The sequence below is a fragment of the Balaenoptera acutorostrata genome, chromosome 6 (assembly GCF_949987535.1).
Source record: "Balaenoptera acutorostrata chromosome 6, mBalAcu1.1, whole genome shotgun sequence".
Lineage (NCBI taxonomy): Eukaryota > Metazoa > Chordata > Mammalia > Artiodactyla > Balaenopteridae > Balaenoptera > Balaenoptera acutorostrata.
This window is the reverse complement of record NC_080069.1, coordinates 26959822-26976615: the sequence shown is the minus strand read 5'-3', so window position 1 is coordinate 26976615 and position 16794 is coordinate 26959822. Positions and strand designations below refer to the sequence as shown.

Sequence of the window (16794 nt, the reverse complement as noted above, 5' to 3'; positions counted from 1 at the left end):
ATAAAATAGACTTTAAAGAATGTTACAAGAGACAAGGAAGGACACTGCATAATGATCAAGGGATCAATCCAAGAAGAAGATATAACAATTATAAATATATATGCACCCAAGATAGGAGCACCTCAATACATAAGGCAACTGCTAACAGCTATAAAAGGGGAAATCACCAGTAACACAATAACAGTGGGGGACTTTAACAGCTCACTTACACCAATGGACAGATGATCCAAAGTGAAAAAAAAATAAGGAAACAGAAGTTCTAAATGACACAATAGACCAGACAGATTTAATTGATATTTATAGGACATTCCATCCCAAAACAGAATATTACACTTTCTTCTCAAGTGTGCACAGAACATTCTCCAGGATAGATCACATCTTGGGTCACAAATCAAGCCTCAGTGAATTTAAGAAAATTGAAATCATATCAAGCATCTTTTCTGACCACAACACTATGAAATTAGAAATGAATTACAGGGAAAAAATGTAAAAAACACAAACGCATGGAGGCTAAACAATACGATACTAAATAACCAAGAGATTACTGAAGAAATCAAAGAGGAAATTAAAAAATACCAAGAGACAAATGACAATGAAAACATGACGATCCAAAGCCTATGGGATGAAGCAAAAGCAGTTCTAAGAGGGAAGTTTATAGCTATACAAGCCTACCTCAAGAAACAAGAAAAATCTCAAATAAAAAAACAAACCTTACACCTAAAGGAACTAGATAAAGAAGAACAAACAAAACCCAAAGTTAGCAGAAGGAAAGAAATCATAAAGATCAGAGCAGAAATAAATGAAATAGAAACAAAGAAAACAATAGCAAAGATCAATAAAACTAAAAGCTGGTTCTTTGAGAAGATAAACAAAATTGATAAACCATTAGCCAGATTCACCAAGAAAAAGAGGGAGAGGACACAAATCAATAAAATTAGAAATGAAAAAGGAGAAGTTACAACAGACACTGCAGAAATACAAAGCATCCTGAGAGACTACTACAAGCAACTCTATACCAATAAAATGGACAACCTGGAAGAAATGGACAAATTCTTAGAAAGGTATAACCTTCCAAGACTGAACCAGGAAGAAATAGAAAATATGAACAGACCAATCAAAAGTAACAAAATTGGAACTGTGATTAAAAATCTTACAACAAACAAAAGTCCAGGACCAGGTGGCTTCACAGGTGAATTCTATCAAATATTTAGAGAAGAGCTAACACCTATCCTTCTCAAACTCTTCCAAAAAATTGCAAGGAAGGAACACTCCCGAGCTCATTCTATGAGGCCACTATCACCCTGATACCAAAACCAGACAAAGATACTGCAAAAAAAGAAAATTACAGACCAATAACACTGACGAATATAGATGCAAAAATCCTCAACAAAATACTAGCAAACAGAATCCAACAACACATTAAAAGGATCATACACCGTGAGCGAGTGGGATTTATCCCAGGAATGCAAGAATTCTTCAATATACGCAAAACAATCAATGTGATACACCATATTGACAAATTGAAGAATAAAAACCATATGATCATCTCAATAGATGCAGAAAAAGCTTTTGACAAAAGTCAACACCCATTTATGATAAAAACTCTCCAGCAAGTGGGCATAGAGGGAACCTACCTCAACATAATAAAGGCCATATATGACAAACCCACAGCAAACATCATTCTCAATGGTAAAAAACTGAAAGCATTTCCTTTAAGATCAGGAACGAGACAAGGATGTCCACTCTCACCACTATTATTCAACATAGTCTTGGAAGTCCTAGCCATGGCAATCAGAGAAGAAAAAGAAATAAAAGAATCCAAATTTGAAAAGAAGAAGTAAAACTGTCACTGTTTGCAGATGACATGATACTATACATAGAGAAACCTAAAGATGCCACCAGAAAACTCCTAGAGGTAATCAATGAATTTGGTAAGGTTGCAGGATACAAAATTAATGCACAGAAACCTCTAGCATTCCTATACACTAATGATGAAAAACCTAAAAGAGAAATTAAGGAAACACTCCCATTTACCACTGCAACATAAAGAATAAAATACCTAGGTATAAAACTACCGAGGGAGACAAAAGACCTGTATGCAGAAAACTGTAAGACACGGATGAAACAAATTAAAGATGATACCAACAGATGGAGAGACATACCATGTTCTTGGATTGGAAGAAGCAATATTGTGAAAATGACTATACTACCCAAAGCAATCTACAGATACAGTGCAATCCCTATCAAATTACCAATGGCATTTTTTACAGAACTAGAACAAAAAATCTTAAAATTTGTATGGAGACACAAAAGACCCTGAATAGCCAAAGCAGTCTTGAAGGAAAGAAATGGAGCTGGAGGAATCAGACTCCCTGACATCAGACTATACTACAAAGCTACAGTAATCAAGACAATATGGTACTGGCATTAAAAAAGAAACGCAGATCAATGGAACAAGATAGAAAGCCCAGAGATAAACCCACACACCTATGGTCAACTAATCTATGACAAAGGAGGCAAGGATATACAATGGAGCAAAGACAATCTCTTCAATAAGTGGTGCTGGGAAGACTGGACAGCTACATGTAAAAGAATGAAATTAGAACACTCCCTAACACCATACACAAAAAGAAACTCAAAATGGATTAGAGACCTATATGTAAAACCGGACACTATAAAACTCTTAGAGAAAAACACAGGAAGAACACTCTTTGACATAAATCACAGCAAGATCTTTTTTGATCCATCTCCTAGAGTAATGGAAATAAAAACAAAATTAAACAAATGGGACCTAATGAAACTTCAAAGCTTTTGCACAGCAAAGGAAACCATAAACAAGATGAAAAGACAACCCTCAGAATGGGAGAAAATATTTGCAAAGGAATCAACAGACAAAGGATTAATCTCCAAAATATATAAACAGCTCATGCAGCTCAATATTAAGAAAACAAACAACCCAATCCAAAAATAGGCAGAAGACCTAATTAGACATTTCTCCAAAGAAGACATACAGATGGCCAATAAGCACATGAAAAGCTGCTCAACATCATTCATTATTAGAGAAATGCAAATCAAAACTACAATGAGGTATCACCTCACACCAGCTGGAATGGGCATCATCAGAAAATCTACAAACAACAAATGCTGGAGAGGGTGTGGAGAAAAGGGAACCCTCTTGCACTGTTGGTGGGAATGTAAATTGATACAGCCACTATGGAGAACAGTATGGAGGTTCCTTAAAAACTAAAAATAGAATTACCATATGATCCAGCAATCCCACTCCTGGGCATATACCCAGAGAAAACCATAATCCAAAAAGACACATGCACCCGAATGTTCATTGCAGCACTATTTACAATAGCCAGGTCATGGAAGCAACCTAAATGTCCATCGACAGACAAATGCATAAAGAAGATATGGTACATATATACAATGGAATATTACTCAGCCAGAAAAAGGAACGAAATTGGGTCATTTGTTGAGACGTGTATGGATCTAGAGACTGTCATACAGAGTGAAGTAAGTCAGAAAGAGAAAAACAAATAACGTATATTAATGCATATATGTGGAACCTAGAAAAGTGCTACAGATGAACTGGTTTGCAGGGCAGAAATTGAGACACAGATGTAGAGAACAAACGTATGGACACCAAGGGGGGAAAGCAGCGGGGGTGTTGGGGCGGTGGTGTGATGAATTGGGTGATTGGGATTGACATGTATACACTGATGTGTATAAAATTGATTGACTATTAAGAATCTGCTGTATGAAAAAATAAATAAAATAAAATTTTTCTTAAAAATGACACACACACACACACCAAAGGAAGTCACAGGATGGGAGTTCCTTGGCAGTCCAGTGGTTAAGAACCCGCCTTACAATGCAGGGGATGCGAGTTTGATCCCTGGTCGGGGAACTAAGATACCAGATGCCATGGGACAACTATGCCCACACACCTCAACTACTGAGCCCACGCACCACAACTAGAGAGAAGCCCACACACCACACGAAAGATTCTGCATGCCGCAACTAAGACCTGAGGCAGCCAAAAATAATCAATAAATAAATATTAAAAAAAAAAAAGTCACAGGACACTTAAAAAAGTATCTTGGACTAAATGAAAATAGAAACACAACATCAAAATCTGTGTGTGCAGGGACATCCCTGGCTGTCCAGTGATTAAGACTCCGAGCTTCCACTGCAGGGGGTGCAGGTTCAATCCCTGGTCAGGAAAGTAAGATCCCACATGCTGCATGGTACGGCCAAAAAAAAAAAAAAAAATTGTGTGATGCAGCTAAAGCAGTTTTCAAAGGAAAATACAGAGCCTTACGCCTACATTGAAAAAGAAAAACAAAGCCTCAATTCATGAGCTTAAATTTTATCATAAAAAAGCAAGAAAAGGAAGGGCAAGTTAAACCAGAGTACAGAAAATCCTAAGGAATCCAAAAACTAAATAAATAAAGCTAATAACCATGTTAACCAAGGTTGCAGAATACAAGATAAATATGTAAAAATCAGTCGTATTTCTATACACTAGCAATGAACAAGCCGAAAATGAAATAAAGAAAACAATTCCACTTACAATAGCATCAAACAGAATAAAATACTTAGAATCAATCCAACAAAAGTATAAAACTTACCCACTTAAAGCAACAAAGTGTCATTGAAGTAAATTTTCAAAGACCTAAATATGTCAGTCCCAAACTCCCTATACACACTGCTATATTAAAAATGGATAACCAACAAGGACCTATTCTACAGCACAGAACTCTGCTCAATATTATGTAACAACCTAAATGGGAAAAGATTTTGAAAAAGAATAGATACATGTATAAGTATAACTGAATCACTTTGCTGTACACCTGACACTAACACAACATTGTTAATCAACGGTACTCCAGTATAAAATAAAAAGTTCAAATAAAAACAAATATAAAGTTCACATTTTCATATGTTTATAGAAATACACAACAATAAAGTGGCAGTTATGATAGTAAAATATAAAAAAATTTAAAATAAAAGACCTAAATAAATGGAAAGACACATACCTCATATTCAAGGATCAGAAAAGTTAGTATTGTCAAGATGGCAATACTCCAGAAATCGAGCTACAGATTCAACCCAACCCCTATCAAAATCACGGCTCTATTCTTTTACAGAAATTGACAAACTAATCTTAAAATTCATATGGAAATGTGAGTTACCCAGGATAGCTAAAATAATCTTGATAAAGAAAAGTTAGAGGGCTCTCACCTTTCAATTTCGATTACTCTATGTTTACAGAAAACACTCCTGTTTTTCCCCTGTATTACTGTAACACTCTAGTCACAGAATACTTCTGTATCTCAATACTACTTCACTGCTGGTCACTGAATGTGTAGAGGTTTTTCACATTACCAAACAATTCTGCAACACCAGCAGGGTGTCCTACAATTCAATTCAGGCCTGACTCTACCTACCTGGACTCCACAACAGATCTTACCAGTTAGAAGTTCAGCTCAACAGGACCGCCCCTCCTTACACTTCAGATGCCAATTACAGGTCCAGATTGCCACCTGTGCTTTTGACCAACTTGCTATAAATGGGACAGCCTCATCCTCAGGTTCAGTTAATTTGCTAGAATGGCTCACAGAACTCAGGAAAATAGTTTACTTACTAGATTGCCAGGTTTATTACAAAGTATACAACTCAGAAATAGCCAGAGGAAAAAGCTGCAAAGAGCAGTCTTCTATGCCCTCTCCAGGAGCATAACCCTCCCAGCACCTCCACGTGTTCACCAACATCAAATCTGTCCAAAGCTCTCCATAGTTCAGAGATTTTTATGGAGGCTTCATTATGTAGGAATAATTGCTATTAGTGATTAAGTGAACCTCCAGCTCCCCCCCACCTCCCTAGAGGTCAAGGGGTGTGCCTTCAAGTCACAACCCTCTAATGACTTAATTGGTATCCCTGGCAACAAGCCTACATCCTCAGGGGGGGTTCCAAAGGTCTCCTCATTAACATGAATTCAAGCATGGTTGAAGTGGCTTGTTATGAATAACAAAAGACAACTTAATCTCTCTTATTACTTAGGAATTTGCAAGGGTTTTAGGAACTCTGTGCCAGGAACAGGGATGAAGACCAAATATGTCTTTCTTATAAATCACAATATCATACTATGCTACTAAGGTATAAGAACAGACATCATAAGAATAAAAAAACCTTAAAAGTACAATGGAATACAATTGAGAGGCCAGAAATAAACCCTTACATTTATGGACAATTGAATTTCAACAAGGGTGCCACAATTCAATCAGAAAAATAATACTCTTTTCAATAAATGGTTTTGGAACACCTGAATATTCACATGCAAAAGAATGAAGTTGTACCTCTGCCTCACACCATCTATAAAAATTAACTCAAAATGAGTAACAGACCTAAATGGAAAGACTAAAATTGTAAAAAATGTAGGGAAAAAAGAGGAATAAATATTTTTGATTTCCGGTTAGGCAAAGTTTTCTTAGATTTGACAAAAACAAACAAAAGAAAAATAGACCAACTGGATATTATCAAAATAAAAAATTTCTGTGCTTCAAAGAACTCCATGAAGAAAGTGAAAGCAACCCACAAAATGGGAGAAAATATTTACAAAAATTTAACTGATAAAGAGGCTTGTACCCAAATCATATAAGAAATCTTACAAGTCAACAACGAAATGACAAATAACCCAATTTATTAACGGAGAATGAATGTGAACAGACATTTCTCCAAGGAATATATACAAACAGCCAATAAAAAATTAGAACACGAAAAGATGCTCAACATTAGGGAGATGCAAATCATGACCATAATAAAATCCCACTTCACATTCACCAGGAGGGCTTTTAAAAAAAAAGACAGACAATAACAATGACTAATGGTAGTTGTGGGAAAACTGTAACCCTCATTCATTGCTGATGGGGTGGTAAAATAGTTCCACTGCCTTGGAAAATTGTTCTGGCAGTTTCTAAATTTGTTGAACAGTTACCTTATCGCCCAGTAATTCCATTCTAAGTATATACAAAGTAGATTGGAAAACTGGGTACACACAAAAATGTTTACACAACTGCTCATAACAGTCAAAACAGTCATAACAGTCAAAACAGAAACAACAAATGTCTATCAACTGATAAACTGATAAACAAAATGTGATATATCCATACAACTAAATATTAGCTTGGCCAGAAACTGAACTGGATTACTGATGCGTATTACAACAGTGATGAACCTTAAAAAGGTCATGCTAAATGAAAGAAGCCATTCACCAAAGGGTACATATTTTGTGATTCCATTTATAGGAAACCTCCACAATAAGCAAATCTCTAAAGACACGGAGTAGATTAGTAGTTCCTAGGAGCTTGGGAGCAGGAATGGAGAGTGACTACTAAAGAGTACAGGGTTTCTTTTGAGGGTGATGAAATTATTCTAAAATTAAATAGTGGTGATAATTCCACATCTCTGTGAACATAGTTTAAAAAAAGCACTGCACTGCACAAATTAAAAGGGTGAATTTTTGGTACAAGAATTGTACCTCAATAAAATTGTTATTTAAAAAAAAAAATTCTGACAAAGTAAACTTCAGGTCCACATTGTTTCTGTAGTGAATTCTAGAGTGAATTTTTAAGGAAGAAATGACACTAATTTTATAGCACTAGGAATAGGAGGAAAAGAAAAGATCTGACAATGAGAAGCTATTTAAGGCATATGACTAACATCATACTTAGCAGTGAATAAATGAATTCTTTCACATTAAATCCCAGCCTGACTGAAAAAGAAATTAAAGTGCACAGAGATAGAAAGAGATAAAAAAATATGCTTATTTACAAATCACACTATTTAGTATGTAAAATCAAAACCAAAAAACTAGAACCCATTAGCAAGTAGCATCCATACAAGAATTCAAGAGTAAGTTACCATTCTAAAATCCATTTCAGCTACCTCGAAAATTTGCAGATTAAAGAAAATAAGCTATACCTTTACTACAATACATACAAAAAGGTATTCAATATAACTCAAGAGTGTACATTCCTGACTCAAGTAAAATCTTAGCAAACTAATCATAAAAGGAAAATAACTTACATTGATAAAGAATGTATAAAACAGGCTGAGAGCAATCTGAAATCAAGAGTTAAATCCATCACACCACAAAGTGGGAAATGAATAGAGAGCTGACCTCAGATATGTTCATCTTCTGTAGCGTTTAGGAAGGTGCAGAGGACTGAAGATTCAGCTGGGGGGACAGAAAAAGGACACTGTCAGGACACCTGGCCTGCTTTACAGTTCCTACATTCATTCACCTCCCAATCACATCAGCAGCCCAGCTGAGAAGCAGCCTCCCTACAGCATCCCTTCAGCCCTTGAAATGGCAAGGGAAAGATCCTGTGGAAACACCATCTGTCCATCTACCAGTTTGAAATGATCACGGGGCTTAAACCTACCACTCTCATTTGGTAAAAATAATTTTGTCTATTGATTTAAATTGATTTAATTAAATACAAACAAAAATGGAAAAACAGATGATTGAAGTACAGCAAAGGATGACACTACTTCATTAAAATTAACAGTAAAAAAAAGAGACACAGGCTGCATCCTTTATCTATTTTCCTAGCAAAACTGTTTACCCCTTGAGTTAGAGAATCCACAGACTGCCCAATAAAAAGGATGCGGTGCTTTATGGCAAAGTGTTAAAACTTACTACTTTCTAGTGGGCTGAAGTTTCTCAAAAGGGACTCTTGATAAGTTTCTTTTGATTGACTGAACAGTATGAACGACTGTTCGACTCCTGGCTCTGTCACAATCCGGTTAAGCCTGGAGAAGTCACCGGCCCTCTCAAACTCAGGACCACCTCACCAACCTGAGACTCAGATTTGCTTTTTGCTTAACGTGTGTCTAATGCAGATGCTCATACCGTTATCACGAGATAATTGGGAGGCTTATGTAAACCACCCAATGAAAAGAACAAAGTGCCTTCTAAATAACAACATTATCACTTTTTCGACGGTTAGTACCTGGCACTTGGCTCTTTTTCCAAACGACCCATACAGATTTCTCAGAACAACGCCATGAAGCAGGCATTATTCATAGCCTCCTTTGCAGACCTGACTCGCCCCCAGGTTACTTCTCCCGCCCACAGTACAGGTGACACGGCTGTAACTGACCGGGTCTCTCCCGCTCCAGAGCAGGGCTGCCCAGCACACCCTCCGCCCGCGCTTTCTGGCCCGCTCACGGCCAGCGTGACCACCGCGCTTTCCCTCCCACTGTCCGCCCCGGCGTCCCCCCGTCAGATGCGGGCGGGGCCGGGCATTCCGTCCCCACACGCACCGTCCCCTCTCCTAACGGGTCTCAGCTCCACCGGCCCCCGAGACCACAAGGCCCGAACCGGGATCGCCCCACCCACCTTCCCAGGGCGGAGGTCCAGGCCAGACCCGGGCACTGCAGTCCCGCCTGGGCCAGAGGACGGCCCGAGACGTCCCGCGACGTCCCGCTTCTGCCCCCGCCACAAGAACGCCGCTCTCAGCGAAGCTTCAGGCCACGCAAGTCCTGCACCTGCCACGACCAAAGCTCCAGGTTCTTCTCACCTCGAGGCGCATGAAAGCGGAAGGGGTGAGGCGGGCCCTACGTTGCACATGCGCAGAGGAAGCCGCGAAAGACCAGGAAGACAGTAAGAGGGAGAAAGACTACATTTCCCTTGGCCCCCTGCACCCTGGGTTGACTGTGAGCCAAGCAATCAATTTAGTACTTCAGAGTAGAAATACGGGGGGAAATGCTTATCCCAGGGTCCTGGGTGCCCTGAGACCCCTGATTGGGTGTGTGTCTGAGGCAGGAGATAGAGGGGCCCCAAGCCAGGCATTCACAACTAACCTCCCGTTTACATTTCATGGGGCAGGAAAAAGTGGGCTTCCGACACTTACAACTTAGTCTCCTGTTTACATTTGCTGAGACAGGAGATAGATGGGCTTCAGTTTAGACATTTAAAATCAGCCTCCTGTTTGCTCTCTGAAATGGAAGTAACTGCAGAAACAGGGTAAATACCCAGGCTTTGTCTCCCGTGAACACCTTAAGATAACAGTCATGGCAGGAATAGAGAGGGGCTAACCCTTGTTTGAGTCAAGGATCAAGAGGTCATATATTTCCCATCCTTGGGGCAAGGGAGACACTGCACATGTGCAGAAAGGTTCCTTGGGGGTCAAAAAGGAGGGCACACCACCCCAGAATGTGTGATGCTAAGGCCGTCGCATAGGCCTCTGGGCTGAAATCCATCTTGGAAAAAAGTTGCCCAGGCATATTGGGGAGGGTCCTAGGGCAGGTCAGGTGTAGAAGAAGAAACCAGATAATTGGCCAAAGGTACACAAAGACCCAGAAGAACTGCCCTGTATAAATGATTTAACCACCTTTTTACTGCGCTTCTCCTCATTAGGGGGGACGCCCACACCCTCTCTATCCAGATGTGCATCTCTGCCTTGCTTCTGTCTTAACTAAACAAACTGTTTCTCTGTGTGCTATGTCTCTAATAATAAACTTTGTACCTGTTTTTACAGTTTTTGCCTCCGTGAGCAATGCATTTTTCACTGGGGGCAAGAGCCGGGGGTGTGGTGGCTAGGATTCCTGGTTTTCATCCAGGCTGCCCAGGTTCAATTCCTGGGCAGGGAATTAAGATCTCACTTCATGCCACCACTCACTGCTGCCTCTCCAAGATCATGTCCACACTGTGGCTCTTAGGCCATCTGTATACCTGGGTCCCAGGGCAAAACTAGGAAAGCTCGTAGCTGAAATCATATTCTCCAAATTGCTAGATCCTGATAGTCCCGAGAAAATATCCTCCTAATGGAATAGAATTTTCCGTCTCTGCATTAATTAACCTACTTGGCATCAAGGGGGCATCCTTTGTGAAGGACAAATAGCATATTTTCTCAAGAGTGAGTTCACTGGTTTAGTCATAATGGAACAGACTTCTTTTTTCATTTATTGCAATTTTCAAACCAAGCAGGATGCTGCAGGGCCTTTCTGGATACAAAAGCCTTTCCCTGTCCTCTGCTTCTTTGGAGGAAAAAGGTTTCAGCTCCTAGACTGTTGTCGCTGAGTTGCAAAGGACAGATTCAGACAGTTACTAATAAGGAAGAAGAGAAAATACAGAAACAAAGGAGGGGCAGTCAAAAACAATAGGGTAGCTATAAAACGGGGACCTGTTTCCTCCTCAAGGGATATACATAGCAATATCTATGTATGTGTCTTGTTATGCATAACAATATGTGCAGGATCTAAAACTCCCACTCTGCTGGAGGATGGTAACTTCAGATTGAGTACAATATTCCTAAACACCACCCAGTCACCTCATTACCAACAAAAGTCACACATCCTATAGGCTTCGCCCCAAATTTTTACTATAAAAACTCTTCCACAAAAATCATCCAGGAGTTCAGGTCTTTTGAGCACGAGCCACCAGTTCTCCTTGCTTGGTCTTTGCAATAAATCTTTACCTGCTCCAAACTTCGACGATTTTGTTTGTTTGGCCTCACTGTGCATCAGGTACATAAACTGGCATTTGGCAATCATTTCCTATGCAAAAATCCATGAACTCCTAACGTTAAAGGTAAATATGAAAGTATAATGAACTGACAGCCATACCATGTTTGTTTTATGCAAACCAGATGGCCCTCCTCATGACATAGGCCTAGCAAAATACTCAATATTGTTTGCAAATTTTTTGTTCATACACCTCCAATTCTGACCTGAGCAAGGCTGTTGAAAAATCATTATTCCTTCAACACTTGATGGAATATTTTCTGTGTTCTTTATTGTATATAAATATATTTCAACATTTTGTTTTAAATTATACAAAAACACAGGGTCAGTTTAATCAAAAGCATAGTGCTTGATGGGATTATTGGAGGAAATTTCCACTCTGCATCTCCTTCCCAAATGGAACCAATGTTCATTAGCCTCAACTTTATTCAGTGCAGTCCACTACACAAATACATTTTTCAAATAGGAGCTTTTCTTTTTTCCACTTATTTACAACTCATTTTGACTCAATTAAAGTGTAGTCATATTATCAAGTCAAATTATTTAAAACTACATAGTTGGGCTGCAACACAGAGGCTTGAAAGAATGAAAAAAGAGCCCCAAATCAGCGACAGAGACATCAACGATTTAATGGATGGAGGATCTTACATGTCTGAAGTGTGGTCCTTGAGTGACATCCCACCCTGTGCAGCAGACCACAGGAAGGACGTGGCAGTAGTCTTCCCTAGCAGGGGTTGGGGGGAAGATACCAGTTATAGGGGGAATTGACCTCAGATTGGTTCATCAGTTACCAGGGAAACCAACAGAGCTACATGATTCTCACCGTCCCTTTGATCAGCTATCAGCGTGGCGATGTTCTGCTCTAAAGCTAGAACAGTCATTGGCTGGGGCATGGGGCAAGTATGCAGGAAGGTTACTCTTCTGAGTAGGGTGTAGGTGAAGCAAGCACTGGTCAAGCAGGAGATGTACAAAGAGCAAGAGAACAGGCATTTTGAGTGGCCTGACCATACATACATCATACTTTTTCTTGGCTGCATGATATTTTATTGGAGGGGTATATGATTTACTTAATAAAAACCTTTTACATGGATGTTTAGTTTGTTTCCAAATTTCATTATTGTAAATATGCAGTAAATATTTGTGTCTATACTTCTTTGCATATTTGCATTATTTCTGCAATACAAATTCCAAAATATACAATTGCTAAATTAAAATAGATACGTAAAAGTTGGTAGATGTTAACAATAGGCCATCAAAGAAGCTATGCTAATTTATACTCCCACTAGGATTTGTGAAAGAAAAAGCCTTTCTGACACTTAGTAAAACAGTAAGACTTTTTTCAAGAAAATTACAACAGGGCAGAGAGATCAGACTTAACTCCAAATACAGCAAAGAAAGCTGGGGACTTATAGCTGATGAGCAAAGTGAGGGAATATGTGGATGGAAAATGACTAGAAGGAGACTTCAAAAGTAAAGGGATTCTTACTAACCTGACCTAACGAGATTCTTGCTAAAGAGAGGCCAAGTGCTTAGATGTCAAAGGTGAGGGATGAGGCTCAAGGATGAAGATTCTATCTAAACTGACTTAGCAGGATTCTTGCTAAAACTGGACTGTGTACCCCTGTCAAGGATGGGATGGATATGGAATGCTAAGGTCAAGGCTTAGTCTAAAAGAGGGTTTAGAGGAACCTGACTGAAGTTTGGTCAAGAAGGGCATTTGGGTCACATTACATGAGAGTTCCACTCCCCTCATCCCTATTCCAATACAGGATTTCACTGTTCTTTGATAAATAGTTATTACAGAGGCTAATCGAATAGATGATTTACATCTACATATTTCCACTGGGCATTTTCTTACTGTATGTGTGAGAGTTACAAGTTCCAAATTTTTTATACAAATAGGTTCTGAGACCAGAGTCCTTTGTATTATTCTGAAAACCAACTTATATTACATATAAAATTCCATTATATATTTGGATCTATTGATAGAGTTTTGTTGTTGTTGTTCCCTTGGTCTATCTATCAATGCACCATTTACACAATGTGTTCATTACTTTAGCTTTCTTATAGATTTAACTATGATAATCATATCTTTTGACTCAATTTTCAGAATTTCCCTAGCTATTCTCACAAGCTCGTCATCAAGAGAAACAGTATAACTTTCTAGGGCCAAATCTCTAAAAATAATCATGCTGAGGTTCTGATTAGCATCATACTTATGAATTGAAGTGAGACATAATATTGTTACAATGGTAAAATAATGACATTATCCAGTCTGCCAATAATATACTTCTGGCCACTGTATATCTCACTCTCCTTTAGATCCCTTATGTAGTTTAATAGTTTTCTATATATAGATATACATATAGGCAAACATTGATTCAGTTCTTTCAACTGGATTCTTATAGTAAATGAAACATTTTCACATATGGTATAATATGTATTTATTTGCACATGGGAAAGTTGTTGGTTTTGATATAGTAACAATGTTTTTTGCTTTATTCTCTGATTTATTTTTTCAACTAGTTTTAATGTTAATGATCTTGGATATTCATGCACATAATGACAAGCCACTGATTTTCAACATTTATCATTATTTGTACTTCTATTATGGGCTGAATTGTGCCCAACCCCTCAAATCAATATGTTGAAGCCCTAACCCTGAGTACCTTAGAATGTAACTATATTCAGAGTTAGAGCCTTCCAAGAAGTAATTACATTAAAATGAGGCTGTGAAGGTAAGCTCTAATCCATTCTACCTGGTGTTCTTATAAGAAGCTTTGGCTACACAAGGAGACACAAGGAATGCATACATACAGAAGAAAGACCATATGAAGACACAATAAGAGGGCAACACTAAAAAAGTCCCAGAGATCTAAAGCACGATATAGTGAATATAAACAACAGTATTGTATTATAGTCATCAAACTTGCTAAAAGACTAGATCTTAATTATCACAATCACCAAAAAGAAATGATAATTACATGACATGATCAAGGTGCTAATTGTCACTACAATGGCAATCATATTACGATACCTAAATCTACCAAATCAACATGTTTTACACCTTAAATTTACACAATATTATATGTCATATATTTCAATTAAAATTGAAATATATTTCAATTAAAATATGTCAAATATATTTCAATGTTATATGTCAAATATATTTCATCTCTCCTTGGCTTGAGACCATCTGCAAGCCAAGCAGAGATGCCACAGAAGAAACCAATTTACTGACACCTTGATTATGAACTTCTAGCCTCTCAAACTGTAAGAAAATACATTTCTCTTGCTTAAACACCCAGTCTACACTTTGTTGTTATGGCAGACCTAGCAAACCTATACACCTTATAATGAATTAAACATAATGAGCACAAAAAGTCTGGTGGAGCTATATTAAATAAGTCATAATAGACTTTAACATAAAGATTAATAATAGAGATAAAGTATATATAATCATATACTATATACATAATATATATAAAATATCTTTTCTGTGTATTTATTATTTATTCTTTGTAATTCTTATAACCTGTCGTGTGACACCTGGTCTTCCAGATGCCGGATTGACAGCAGGGAAAAAGAAATAAAAATCCCTCTACTCTGCTCTTGGGTTTGTGTTCAGGGTTGGTGTGGGGAGCCTATTAGATGGAGTCACAGCAAGAGAGCAAGGGAGTATGTCCCTACCTGGCAGAAAGTCCTGACGAAATGGGTGCTGCTCCCTTAGGTGGAGGTGCTTGGTCATGGCTGGCCCTTGGTTCAGTATAAGATAGACCAAAGATGAGCCTTCCTCTCATCTCACTTAACGAATCTTAATGGCAAAACACAAAAAGATCAAACAGGTTACAAATGACAGAAATACATCTCAGAACCAAGCTCAAGAATATTTATATGTCTACAAAATATCCACCACCCAGCAAGTCTGGAATCCAGTTAAAAATGACCAGATTTAACAAGAAAATGGGACCCATGAGGAACAAAATAAATCAGTTAAAACTGTTGCTAATCTGGGAATTCCCTGGTAGACCAGTTGTTGGGACTCCATGCTCTCCCTGCGGAGGACCTGGGTTCGATCCCTGGTCAGGAACTAAAATCCCACAAGCCACATGGCATGTCTGGAAAAAAATTTTTTTTTAAATTGTTGCTAATCTGACACAGGTGTTAGAAGGGTATTAATACAGTCATTAGCACTGTATTCCATACAGTCATTATCCCTGTATTCCATAGATTCAAAAAGTTAAGTACAAGCATGAGAGATAAAACAAAAGATTCAAATTGAACTTCTAGATGTAGATAAAAACTACAATGCTTGATATAAAAAATAAAATGGATGGGATTAAACAGCACATTATACATTTCTACAGAAAAGACAGGAAAAAAACAGAGGAAAAATTAGCAATGAACAGCAAATGGTACAACAATTTCAAGTGGTCAGATAAATATGTAATTGGAGTTCTTACAGGAGTGTGAGGGAGTAGGGGAGAAAATTGAAAGAAATAATGAGTGAAAGTTTTTCAAACTGTAAATCCATACATCCATGAAGCTTAGTGATCTCAAGTATAAGAAACATAAAGCTACACTAAGGCACATCACAAACAAATTGATCAAAACCAGTGATAAATATAAAATATTAAAAGCAGCTGGAGGAAAAAAAATTGTTTGTACAAAGAAGCCAAGATCGGGGGGGACCTTCAAGATGGCGGAGGAGTAAGAGGTGGAGATCAACTTCCTACCCACAAATATATCAAAACTACATCTACACGTGGAACAACTCCTACAGAACATCTACTGAACGCTGGCAGAAGACCTCAGATTTCCCAAAAGGCAAGAAAATCCCCAGATACCTGGGTAGAGCAAAAGAAAAAAGAAAAAACAGAGACAAAAGAATAGGGACGGGACCTGCACCTCTGGGAGAGAGCTGTGAAGGAGGAAAAGTTTCCACGCACTAGGAAGCCCCTTCACTGGCAGAGACAGGGGATGGGCGGGGGAAACTTCGGAGCCACGGAGGAGAGCACAGCAACAGAGGTGCTGAGGGCAAAGCGGAGAGATTCCCGCACAGTGGATCAGTGCTGACCAGCACTCACCAGCCTGAGAGGCTTGTCTGCTCACCCACCAGGGCAGGTGGGGGCTGGGAGCTGAGGCTCCAGCTTCAGAGGTCAGATCCCAGGGAGAGGACTGGGGTTGGCTGTGTGAACACAGCCTGAAGGGGGCTGGTGCACCACCGCTAGCTGGGAGGGAGACAGGAAAAAAAGT

The 16794-nt window shown here is 38.7% G+C and overlaps 1 protein-coding gene and 1 long non-coding RNA gene across 2 annotated transcripts in view; both read right to left on the bottom strand.

Annotated features, from left to right (window-relative positions):
• The window catches only part of LOC130708374 (uncharacterized), a 118831-nt gene extending 106708 nt beyond the window's left edge, over positions 1 to 12123 (bottom strand). Inside the window, exons 1-2 of the long non-coding RNA XR_009008591.1 lie at positions 9413 to 12123; positions 8189 to 8245 (exon numbers count right to left, since the gene is read on the bottom strand). This is a non-coding gene — a long non-coding RNA (uncharacterized LOC130708374). The remainder of the gene's footprint in view (positions 1 to 8188; positions 8246 to 9412) is intronic.
• LOC130708403 (serine palmitoyltransferase 1-like) overlaps positions 1 to 16794 on the bottom strand; it is a 243524-nt gene that overhangs the window by 153457 nt on the left and 73273 nt on the right. The window lies entirely within an intron of this gene.